Source organism: Nymphalis io, chromosome 3 (assembly GCF_905147045.1).
Source record: "Nymphalis io chromosome 3, ilAglIoxx1.1, whole genome shotgun sequence".
NCBI classification, from domain to species: Eukaryota; Metazoa; Arthropoda; class Insecta; order Lepidoptera; family Nymphalidae; genus Nymphalis; species Nymphalis io.
The window spans coordinates 7,235,546-7,248,137 of NC_065890.1; positions in this window are offsets into that span (position 1 = coordinate 7,235,546).

Here is a 12,592-nt window from a genome sequence, read left to right on the forward strand (position 1 = left end):
ATTAATAAAAATGACTGAAAGACGAAGGATCTTTGTGGTGAAGTTGATTTCCATGTCTGTATATGTACTTATTGTTGCCCTCGGCAGTATATATTTGCTACTAATTTTTTTATTATTGGATGTATCCCTAAGTAAAAAAAATATATTTTGCATTCATCAACAAATTACACGTACGGTGAATGAAGGACTTTTTGTTACCTGGAAAGAAAATTCTTTGCACCCTCATTTTATAAAAGAAATTGTAAGGATATTTTTTTATAATAATAATAAAACTTGTTAGTCTGTAAAAGTGTGTCAACAGAAAACAAAGCGTAATAAGAATAACCCATTTTAATGAATGAATTCTACGCTTGAATGACTCGTTTTCGTGAAAAATATACGCATTTTAGTAAAATTCTACAACCTTTAGTTGATCTGCTACTAATAACAATTAATCTTCAAAATGCTATTAATATCTGTGTAATTATCTATACCGGAATCTACGAAATCGTAAATGGAATTAATGATTGCTGTATCTTGTATATAAAAATTTGTACCTTTTTGTTTTAAAAGAATAGTAACCAAAAAGTTTCTTGTCGATTCTTCTCGGTAAAAACTAACAATATCCCAAGCTGGTGGTAGCGCTTTATGTTAAATAAGTACTTTAATCTATTTGAATATAAACATTTTGATATATTAATGATAATATTTTGAACATTACATGAGATGTGTGTTAGGTGTACATATTTTTTATTTAAAATAGGTCTATTATTATTAACATCTATAGAAATATAGAATCTAACAGCAATACTTATAAACGTTGGTTAGCGGTTTAGTTAAACATTAATTTTCTCTTTCTGTCATCTTTAATTTGATATTTGAAAGAAGAAGAAATAGCATTGTTTATCTATTATAATAATCACCACTAAAATAAAATTTAAAGGTAAATGCGAAGGTCATTGAGTAATTTTAACTATAATCCAGTAACGTTTACTTCTATTCCGAATACCTTTTAACTAACATGTATCGAGTATCGAGTACTTGTCAGCATCGGATAATCCGTATAGGAAATTTAGCCTATGGGCCCGGCCCCGCCTATAGGCCCCGAAGCCGTTGAGAAGAGTAATACAAGAAGTTTAAACTTAATACTTTCCTTTTTTATTTTATATTAATTATTTAGACACCTACTTATATAAGGAGCAAGCGCCCGCCCGAGTCTTGCATTGATTAGAATCGTACAAGTAAAAAATTATTATTTAAGTATATTGTAGTATTATTTTAGTTAAGAGTTTCATGTCAGATATAGGCTTTATAATATTTTTTGATATAGATTTAGGTATAGCTTAATATGCTGACGAAGTCGGAGTCTATAACAGATACACAAAAAGTATTTGAAAAATATTTGGGTTTCCAAAATTAGTACAGAAAGGTTAGCGTTAATTGACATAAATATTATTCCTCAAAAAAAATTACATATTAATTTTAAATATTTGATCTGGATATATCTATTGCCTTTTACACTTTGAAATTCGAACTAGTAGTTTTAGAAATATTACGGGACATTTATATGTTCGCGTGAAAAAATACCGGGCCACCTGATGGTAAGTGATCACCAACGCCCATAGACATTGGCATTGGTAGAAATGTTAACCATCGCTTACATCACCAATGCGCCACCAACCTTGGGAACTAAGATGTTATGTCCCTTGTGCCTGTAATTACACTGGCTCACTCACCCTTCAAACCGGAACACAACAATACTAAGTACTGTTGTTTTGCGGTAGAATATCTGATGAGTGGGTGGTACCTACCCAGACGAGCTTGCACAAAACTCTACCACCAGCTAATAGTAGTATAACATTTTCAATATTTCTTTAGGCACAGGGAACTATATATACCGTTAATTGAATAATACATGTCTCTTACGGAACGGATAAATAAGTGTTTAAGATAAATAGAGTTCGACAACATTTGTCCGATCGCCATGTAAGTTTGGACTTTAATGGATTTGTTCATGGAAAAAGTATTTTATACTACCTACTTTGTTGTAATTCGTAACTAGATAGAACTGCAGCACTTCAAATTATATATCGTTCAACGGATAGCTATTAAAATTAGTATAATATATTTAAAACCTGAGACTATCACCGGTCATGGACATTAGCAACATCGAAGGTGCGTTGCCGGCCTTAAAGGAATGAAATGAAAAAGTTTCTACAATAATAAATATTTTTAACAAGTTTATAAAATAATGATTATTGTATTGAATTTGTAAACAATCTTTATTGTAAGATTTTCCGGCTATACTTGGCACACAATAAGTATCTATTTGTAGGTAATATTAATAGTAACGTATACCTTTTACCTAAATCTATTACGTACGCGCGTATTGTCCGGGCATGTCTGGCCATCATTCCATTAACAAAATAATGGAAGTGTCTGCAGTAGGGAGAATAAAATGTACGAAAAAAATTCGATGTAGGTAAGCGGTCATTTGTAAGCAACGAAGAAAAATGCTCACCCGTCCAGAAAAAACAATCGAAAATAGAGAATGTAAGAGCATTCTGCGCCTACAATGGCTGTAGTTAATATAAGTCACCAGCTAACATTTTCGTATCAGAGCAATATCTTTAATAAATAATCTATAAAACGAAATAAGTAAGTAGGTAAATGAATAACAAAAATGTTCATAGGAACATTGCCTTACATCGTATATCTACAAGTTTAATCATGTGTGTTAAAAATCAGTTAAAAGTATATTGACAAAAATGAACGATAACTATAACAAAATACGCATTACAAATTTATAGAAAAAAACGTACAAAGATCAGACTGTCTTTATTTGATTTTTAGGAGAAAAAATATTACAGTAGGTAAATTACTTACTGTATTATTGAATTTAGATTAGTCTTAAGCTGACTAATTCTAACAATATCGATCTTTAATATTTATATTTATAAAAAGAAAATCATTCATCCGATTGAGTTACAAGTGCCATAACGTACGAGTACAATAGGTCTCACGGCGTGCTAGTCGTATCAGATAAATGTTTATAAAATATTTTGCAAAAGAGTTGCAACTGCCAGATATAAGCTAGTTATATATTATAATTAGTTGACAGTCTCGTTGGTCTAGGGCTACTTCGGGTGGGGTGCATGTCAGTCACCTCCACGTGGTGCACCCTGGGCAACGGGGTCGACCAGCAATCCGATGTTTTTCCGGAATGCTTGTCGATCGCGGCTGAGACTGACGCGGCGGAAGTGTCGCGAGCCGCTCCTGGGACTTCTCTTTTGCGCAGAGTTGACCAGCTAGCGGCTCCGTGGCAAATAGGAGGACTCCGGGGTCCTTTTGGGCCGCCGGAGAGAGAGAGGAGGAGTTGGTCTCCGGAGTCCTTTCGGGCTGCCGGAGACAGGAGGAAGGAGTAGAGGAGTAGAGGAGGAGGGAGAGGCGGGTTCGTCCAGTTTCGGTGTCGATGCTGGGCGGACAGACTTCGGTCACCGCCTTCTCAAACTCGTTTCCCCATCCAGGCGCCAGCTTGTGGTGGGACCGAGGGCCTTGCCTTTACCGGCCGGGTCGAGAGGAGAAAACCTCAATAAAAAACAACAGGTGGGTCGCTCACCCAAAGCGACGGCCGCAGGTGGGGTCGCGGTGGTGTGCTAACGCGTTCCCGTAACCCCGCCACCATGCGGTGAGAAGGAAACGAGGAGGTTTTAGTGGGTAGGACGGTGGCCTTCTGCCCCGTGAGTCCCACATACCCGTCTCGGTCGTGTCCGGGCGGCAGGCGTAAATGCCTTTCCTCCTCGGAAAAAAAGGGCTACTTCGGGTGGGGTGCATGTCAGTCACCTCCACGTGGTGCACCCTGGGCAACGGGGTCGACCAGCAATCCGATGTTTTTCCGGAATGCTTGTCGATCGCGGCTGAGACTGACGCGGCGGAAGTGTCGCGGGCCGCTCCTGGGACTTCTCTGTTGCGCAGAGTTGACCAGCGAGCGGCTCCGTGGAAAATAGGAGGACTCCGGGGTCCTTTTGGGCCGCCGGAGAGAGAGAGGAGGAGTTGGTCTCCGGAGTCCTTTCGGGCTGCCGGAGACGGGAGGAAGGAGTAGAGGAGTAGAGGAGGAGGGAGAGGCGGGTTCGTCCAGTTTCGGTGTCGATGCTGGGCGGACAGACTTCGGTCACCGTCTTCTCAAACTCGTTTCCCCATCCAGGCGCCAGCCTGTGGTGGGACCGAGGGCCTTGCCTTTACCGGCCGGGTCGAGAGGAGAAAACCTCAATAAAAAACAACAGGTGGGTCGCTCACCCAAAGCGACGGCCGCAGGTGGGGTCGCGGTGGTGTGCTAACGCGTTCCCGTAACCCCGCCAACATGCGGCGAGAAGGAAACGAGGAGGTTTTAGTGGGTAGGACGGTGGCCTTCTGCCCCGTGAGTCCCACATACCCGTCCCGGTCGTGTCCGGGCGGGAGGGGTAAATGCCTTTTCTCCTCGAAAAAAAAAAAAGGGCTACTTCGGGCCGGGACACCGCTCAGCATACGCTGGAGGCGTGCCCCACGTGGAATGTGGAGAGGGAGATCCTGGTCCGCGAAGTCGGACAAGACCTGTCCTTGCGAGCAATCGTGTCGGCGATGCTCCACAGGGAATCGGCGTGGAGGGCCGTAGCCTCCTTCTGTGAGACCGTCATGGTCCAGAAGGAGACCGCGGAGCGGGAACGGGAAAGGGTCGATCCTGCTCGGCGGAGACGACGTCGGCGTCGTCTCGGCCCTCTCACAGCCCCGACGCACGGGGCTTAAAAGATAGGGCGTAACCCTGGGGCCGTGGATACGTGAGGTGGAGGCCTCGCGTGTTTTTTTTTTTTCAGACGGCCCTGAGGAGGACGGCAGCCGGGATGGCCTCGCACTGTGTACGCACTAGCGCAGTTGACTAATCTCTCTTGAGATTGGCCGCCGTGGCCAAAATCGGTCTGGAAGACATTATTGTTAATAGTTTCCGCCGGCGGCTTGGCCCGCATATGAGAGGTCGGAGATAGTAGGCGCTTGCATCCCCTATGTCCTTTTTTGTATCCCTAACAATGTATAAGCAAAATTTCATGATGAAAGACTTCAAAGGGTGACAAACAAACTCACTTTTGCATTTATTCCCAATTATTTAGGTAATAGTTGTTTTATAAGTTTCTAACATAGATTTATTTTTATTATATTAGCGAATTTTAATAACTTTATCTTGCCTTGAAAGATGAATATTATGTAATGAGGTTGGATGCATTTTTTAAGTAAAATGATAAATTATAGAAGTAAGCAACATTTTAAATAAATGACTAATAAAGTTAGCGCGTTTTTAAAGAAATACGTCTTATGTAAGATAGGGTGGGTTAATTAGCATGTCTATAAAGCAGACAAGTCGCATAATTAACTACATTTCAGCAACTCGCTTTTATTTATGCAATATTTCAGTGTATATCTGAATGGAGTTTTTTTTAACTTTTAGATATATCGATATATAAAAGTTGAACTGAAATGTTAGCGTTACTTGACAGTTTTCACTGATGAAATTACATTAAACTGAAAGTTGTACACAATTAAATAAGATTATGAATTAAGCGGAGATGATTTGTTGGAACCGCCATATACTCTTTAGATATAATGTCTTATAACATTGATTTAAAGTATACATACGCGTGTACAGTAGACTTTTTAGTTGGCTAGTAAATAATAATTTTATTACATAATTAACTGCTAATATTAAGTCGTACTAACCACATATTAAATAAAATAAAAATGAATTAGTTGATTTAAAACAATTTACATAATTTTAAATGAATAGTCTTTTTTTAAATGTGCACATGTGAAGACGCTATTTTTTAAATCCTAACTAATATTGTAAATGCGAAACTCAGTTAGTTTATTACGGTTTTACGTCTTAACTACTCAACTGACCATCATTAATTTTGCGAACACGTTGTTAGGGGTACAGAAAAGACATAGGGGGTTACCTTACATCCCGCTCCTCACATGCGGGCGGAAAATGATAGAAAATAAATCAACTTCACTTATTCCCATATTTTGTCTAATATTAAGCATATATGACTGCCTCGTTGGTCTAGTGGCTACATATAAGGCCGCGGACCTGAAGGTCCTGGGTTCAAATCCCAAGTCGGGCCAATAAAAAGTTATTGAGATTTCTGTCGAAAATTCTTGAAAGTTGGAAGTGTGTACACTCCCGTGTCTCGGAAAGCACGTAGAGCCGTTAGTCCTGCGCCTGAACTCTTTCCGGTCGTGGATTGCCGTCCCATCGGGTGTTAGGGAATAGAGAGTGCACCTGTGTTTGCGCACACACTTGTACTCTATAATATGTCCTGCGCAGTTGACTAATCTCTCTTGAGATTGGCCTGGAGGATTATATATATGAAATTAATATATATATGTATATACGTAGTATATTTTACTTAAAGTAAGCTTAAAGCGGTGAAAGATATAAAATTAAGTACTATTAATGCTCTCTACGTTATATAGGCGTACTTTAGCACCCAAGCTGTCAATGTTGAAACACTATGTGGAATAATATCTTAAATTTTATATTATCTTAAAATTTAAAACGCTATAAGTGTAATGCTGTGATACTAAATTGAATATTATAAAACAATAAAACTGAAACTTGTTAGTTGCTATTCGTTTTAATTATGTGCATTTTGAAACCATGAACATTTAAATATTTTAAATGTTTTTATTAATTATACTATTAATTTATTTATTAATAAAAGTAAACATTTAAAAGTAAACATCCTAAACGATTGATCCTGAAAATTTGTTGAGCGGTTCTAAGTACGATCGAACGAAAGTTTTTATGGTTTTAGTTTTAAACTAACGTTTTTTCCTTTTGTTTATAAAAATAACAAATACAATTCTAAAATGTCGCTCCAGGTCTTAGTTGGCGCAAAGGTTGTCCATTGCCGTACTTCGTAAAAATGCGCCCTGTGTTATGGCTTTGCATCAACTTTTTTAAACTTGATTTAAAAAAAAAGTCAGTAATCGAATTATTAATTTTAAGTATGTGAACTTAATAAACATATTAGTTGTATGTTAAACAATTATATTGACATATGTTAAATTATAAATTTTACAATATTATCGATATAATATGTGTGATATACATAACCATCTAAAAAAAATCATATGTATATATATAATATATAAATAAAATGTCATGAATATCAGTACATACATTATAAATTACAGTTCGAGTGTAATTTATTACATTATTAAAATATTATATCTAAGATCAATGAAAATTACGGTTAGAAAATGTCCATGGGGCTACAAATACTATATATTGTACATATTTTGATCATCATTAACATAGACTCAAACACCGTCGAATCGAATTTCTTAAGGAACCTTAGCAAAGCTATATATTATATATAAATTTTACATACATGCAGGTAGCATACCTATAATATATATTTATATATTTTTAATATATTAAAAATATACACATTGAGTGATAGCTAATACGTATTTGGTACGGCATCTGTTGGTGAAACCTGTTGGCGAGGATTTACTTTCGATAGTTTTATTTTTTTTTTTTTTATTAGGATCTCCAACAAGGAATACATATGATAAGCTTTAATACATTATGCGAGTTATAAATCTATGTGATCCCTCAGTTATAGGAAACCATAGCATCCATCACATACAACTAAGTAACAGCTAATATAAATAGTAAAATTAAGTACTTTACAAATTGAAAATGATATGACTTAAAGAACTAAAACAAAAAACAGAACTTAAATAACTAAAATTTAGGAATAAAATTTGAAAATTTAAAAATAAAAGTAAGACAAAAAACATAATACTAAAAATACAAATAGAATGAATGAATGAACATATGAACTTTATTTTAAATATTACTTAAGATTTTTTTATGCTGTTGTTGCAAGTTGTCAACTTGTTTTTTTTTACGAGTTCATTGTATTGTCTACATATTCGAGGGATACCAGAATTGTATCCGAGGTTGCTTTTAAATGTGGGTTTTTGAAATAAGTTGTAGGCACTAAGTTGGGGCAAACGAGACGGAACAGTTAAAAATCAAATTAATTCGTTGCAGTCAATGCTACCATTAAATAGCTTATGAAGCAAAACAAAATCGTGTATCTTTCTACGACAAGCGAGTGAGGTCATTTGGTACTGATTCAATCTACCTTCATGGCCTCCAATTACCCTAGATAAGTTATCGCTGTATGATAGATGATAAACAAATCTTTTTACATACACATCATGTACGGGTTCCACACAATGCAATTGTATTCCAGGATTGGCTGGACAATGTCGTTAAAAAGTTTCATTTTTGTATTTTTTAAAATCTTTGCATTTCCTTGGAACGAAACCAAGCATTTTGAAACGCTTAGATGAAACGTTCTTTATATGGTCATCAAATTTTAGCTGACGGTCCGTTAAGACACCTAAGTCGCGAACATTGTCAACACAAGTTATGTTTTGTCCGTCTATGTGATAAGTGTTATAGTCTTATTTCGGCTAAATTGTATAGTTCTAATAGGTACGTGGAAATATAGATATAAGTATATACGATGTTTAAAAAAGAGTTGTTTGGGGCGAGATTCATATTTATAATATAAATACGCCTTTTTATTCAGCTAACCTATATTTGCCTTTTTATTTTAAGCCGTTACGGTACTTAATTCCAAGTAGAAAAGGGATTTGCACAATGATTAACGTGTTGTTACTGCATTTATAATTTATTTCACGTAGCACGTATACAATGAAGTTTGGGATTTGAAATTTCTAGAGATGTATAGAAGAAAAATATGTAATTAAAAAAAATATCGTAGCAATTAACAATGAAATTGAATAATTGCTTCTACGGTAATTAAAAAACATAAATCAAAATTGATGCGAGTTCATATTTTATTTATCAACCATCCACTTCTTCCACAGTTTGACTCTTCAGTCATGTTTGTGCATTTTATTTGTGAATCTAAAACAGTCTATTAAACTATCAATCTCGTTGATAATGAGGTAACTACAATAGCAGCACTGTTTTTTTAATGATTATTTTAGTTGACTACAATTGAACTATCTTAAGATATTTTTAAAATCATTCAAAAAACATATTTCTTTATGTTTATTTTAATAAATATAAAGGATTATGTATCCTTGAACGATTTTAAATCATTTATCGATTTAAGCGATTTTGCTGTGCCACTCACTACAAAAAAGACGTCCCAATTCAGGCACTAATAAACTTAATTTAATATATGTTTTTATGTAATAAGTGTCAATAATTACGTTAAAATGCATAAGACTTTTCAAATTTGGTTTATTTTCTGTATGGGTATACTTTTAATTGTTTAAGAACATACAAACGTGAAATGGTGTTAATCAAGCGACATATTTTTTTTCATAAATAATGTGTTGTGAAAATTTTATATTTTTCTTTAATCTTACTTTATAAAGATAATTTGTAACGATGAGCGCGAATAGAGAAACTTAAAAATCGTAGTGATTCAAATATTGCAAATAGTACGTATTTAAAAACAATTCACACGTAAAAATCATTCAGAATTTCCGCATGGCAAATGTTTTTTTTTGTTTTGGTACAGAACGCGCACACAATACAGAGAATGGGTCAGAGTTGCATTGAATCGCTTTTTATTAAATACGAGCTGTTTTGCCCGCGACTTTGTTCAGTTGGATAAAATTAATTTTGAAAATACAATCTGCAAAATCTCCTTTCTAACAGTCCTTTCATTATCGTAAAAAAATATTGCGTCTAAAAGGTAAGGTGAGCCATGTCGAGTTTCATTTAATTTCATGTCGCTCTTCCCGCGATGCGTGCACGGACCGAAAAATTATTATACAAAGATTATATTTTTGTATCTATATTGATAATAATGATTTTATAAAAAAAGCCTTCTGCAGATATGTTTACATCACAGATATAAGTTTTTTATTTTTGTATTTCGGATTACATTTTTAAACGAGATGTATTCTTTCCGAGCGATTTTTCCTAGTTTCAGTATTTTAAAACAAAAAAACTTTTGTAACAGTGGAATCAATAAAGAATATTACTACTTTTTGATTACTTCCTTTTTTTGTTAGCCATTTCCATGGTGACTAATTTATATGTAACGTAAATTTTATAGCTTTTATTCATTAATAAACAATTAAAAAATCCTGAATAAGTAAATTTGTAAAGTGATCGATGCTTGTGAAAATCAATAAAAATAAAATAATCAATAAAAAGTATACACTATAATTGTAAAATTGACTGTCTTCATTGTTTAATATATTTCAGAAGTTATTCGTCAGGTCGATCGAGCTGTAATCACATCGTCCAAGTGCTATTGCAACAAACAAAGCGTTCCATGCTCGTCCACATTGTTGCTTGACCAGTTAAATTCTATGCAACGTAATAAACATTGACTAGCCACCCTTTTATTAAAATAGTTGTTAGCAAAAAAAGATCATTGTAGATTATAAGAAAAGCGGTCCATAGGTTAGATAATAATTAGGCCATAATTTCACATGGCATTATCTCAAACAATGCTTTTGTTTCATTAGACTTCGTAAAGATAAACGAAGGGTTGACGGGTATGGTTTAAAACTATAAACAAAGGCGTACAATAGTTCTTAGTCTAAGGTAATTACAATTGATATTTAAATATATTTTTTTAAAGAAAACTTTTTTACATGACGTAAATATGAATATCCGTAACCCCTTAAATATAAATATCCGTTTTATAAATATAGAGTAACAGTCAAGGGAGACTATAAGTTAGTTAAGTTAGAAAAATGGGTTGTTTTGTCTCACTAATTAATCATGTTTTATTTGTGGATGGTAATGTTTTTATACATTTAAAGCATTATTAACAATATGAATAATCATATTAGCTTGATTTAATTGAATTTAATTATTTATATTTATTATTAAAATGCAATACAATACTTACGCTAAACCAAAAACAGCTTAACACTGAAAAATCACGAACAACTACACTTTAATTATTGTACTATTTCTTTTCATGATATATCATATACATTTAACTCATTATTTAAATACGAGTAAAGGGTGTATAAGGGCATGCTTTAAAATAGCATCGCTAAAGGTAAAACAATGTTACGGATGAGATGTTACGATTCCGTAGCTTGAGTGAGCTACGTGCGCGCTACACGGGTCTACACGAAAGACGAGACGAGCGACCGCAGGGAGCGCGTGGGTCGCACTGGTTCCGCTCCTCGCTAGCTACGATTAATCCATACAAGGGAGGCAAGGAGGCTGTATTTACCGGACCGGAGAGCGGTCGGGCGACGAACGCCGACTGCCGCCGAAGCCCGTAACCGCCGCTTTGGCCGCCGTAGCTGTAACTCTACCGGTACGACCGATCGGCCGCCACCGCGTCATGTTGACACAATTTTAATAATGTCACAAAGGTAAATTTTGGGATTGTGTCTCGACATGTGTAACTTTCTATAACAACGTTATATGTCTGTCTATCTTTTACATATAACAAAAATAAAAATATTATATTCTTATTTTTTATTTTATACCCCTCTTAATGATTGTTATCAAAGTGTAAAGTTCTATAAGCGAAACGCGAACATCATTAATAATTTGAAAGAGGGTGAAAACAGAAGGCTATGTACATCCTTTCAACAAAAACCGTAGTAGATTTTTCGTAGGAATTATGCTGTATTCATTCCTTTTTTTCACGTTTGTTGGTAAATATTGATATTATTTTACTTACATAAAGGTGATTTTTAATTTGTTAAGTATTTAAAATTTTAATTTTAAATAATATATTATGTACATATATAAATACGCTGAGATTATCGCGTTTCTTGAAATGTTGAATTGTAATTACACATGTGCTGATTGCTGAAGGTAATTATATCATTATGTTGATTATTTGAAGTATCTAAGAAGATCAAACTAAATCACTAACACATTTAAAGCTACATGTATGTAGAGACAATATGACAAGTAGTGGCTAAGAAGTAAATAAAAATGAATGCCATGAATAAATAACCAGAGAGCCACCCAGTTAGAGGTTACAAACTCCTCACAGAGCAAAGTGACAGAGACACGAGCCTTCCTCTATTTCCATTTACCAATACCAACGATTTGAACTTTGATAAGAAAGGCAGATCAGGACTTAGAGTATAGTTCTATTCAAGGATGAAGACTCAAAGAAACAGAAACTAAATAGTTAGAATGAACTAAATAGTTAGAATGAATGCAATGCAGTTCGGGTACTTCAAGATAACTTCATAAGATGTTTAAAATACTTTCAATACCGCTTGTTACGAAAACAGAAAAGAAGACTAGAATTTTTAATCTAAGTTTAGGTTGTTCTTAGTTCAATGGTTTTTACAAGCAAGAAGAATCAAAATGCTGTCAAAACGATGCTACAGAAGAGTGATAATAGAGGATGGAAAAAATAGACAATAAATAATGACGAAACCTTAGTACGCAAAAGAGTGTAGCGAGAACGGTTAATAAGTAATGTTCTCACTTGGTCTTTGCATAGATAACTCTCAAATACTTTTTATACCAATCTGGTTAAGATTGTCATGAAAATAATTTTACTAAATTTCTGTGAAGATTTGA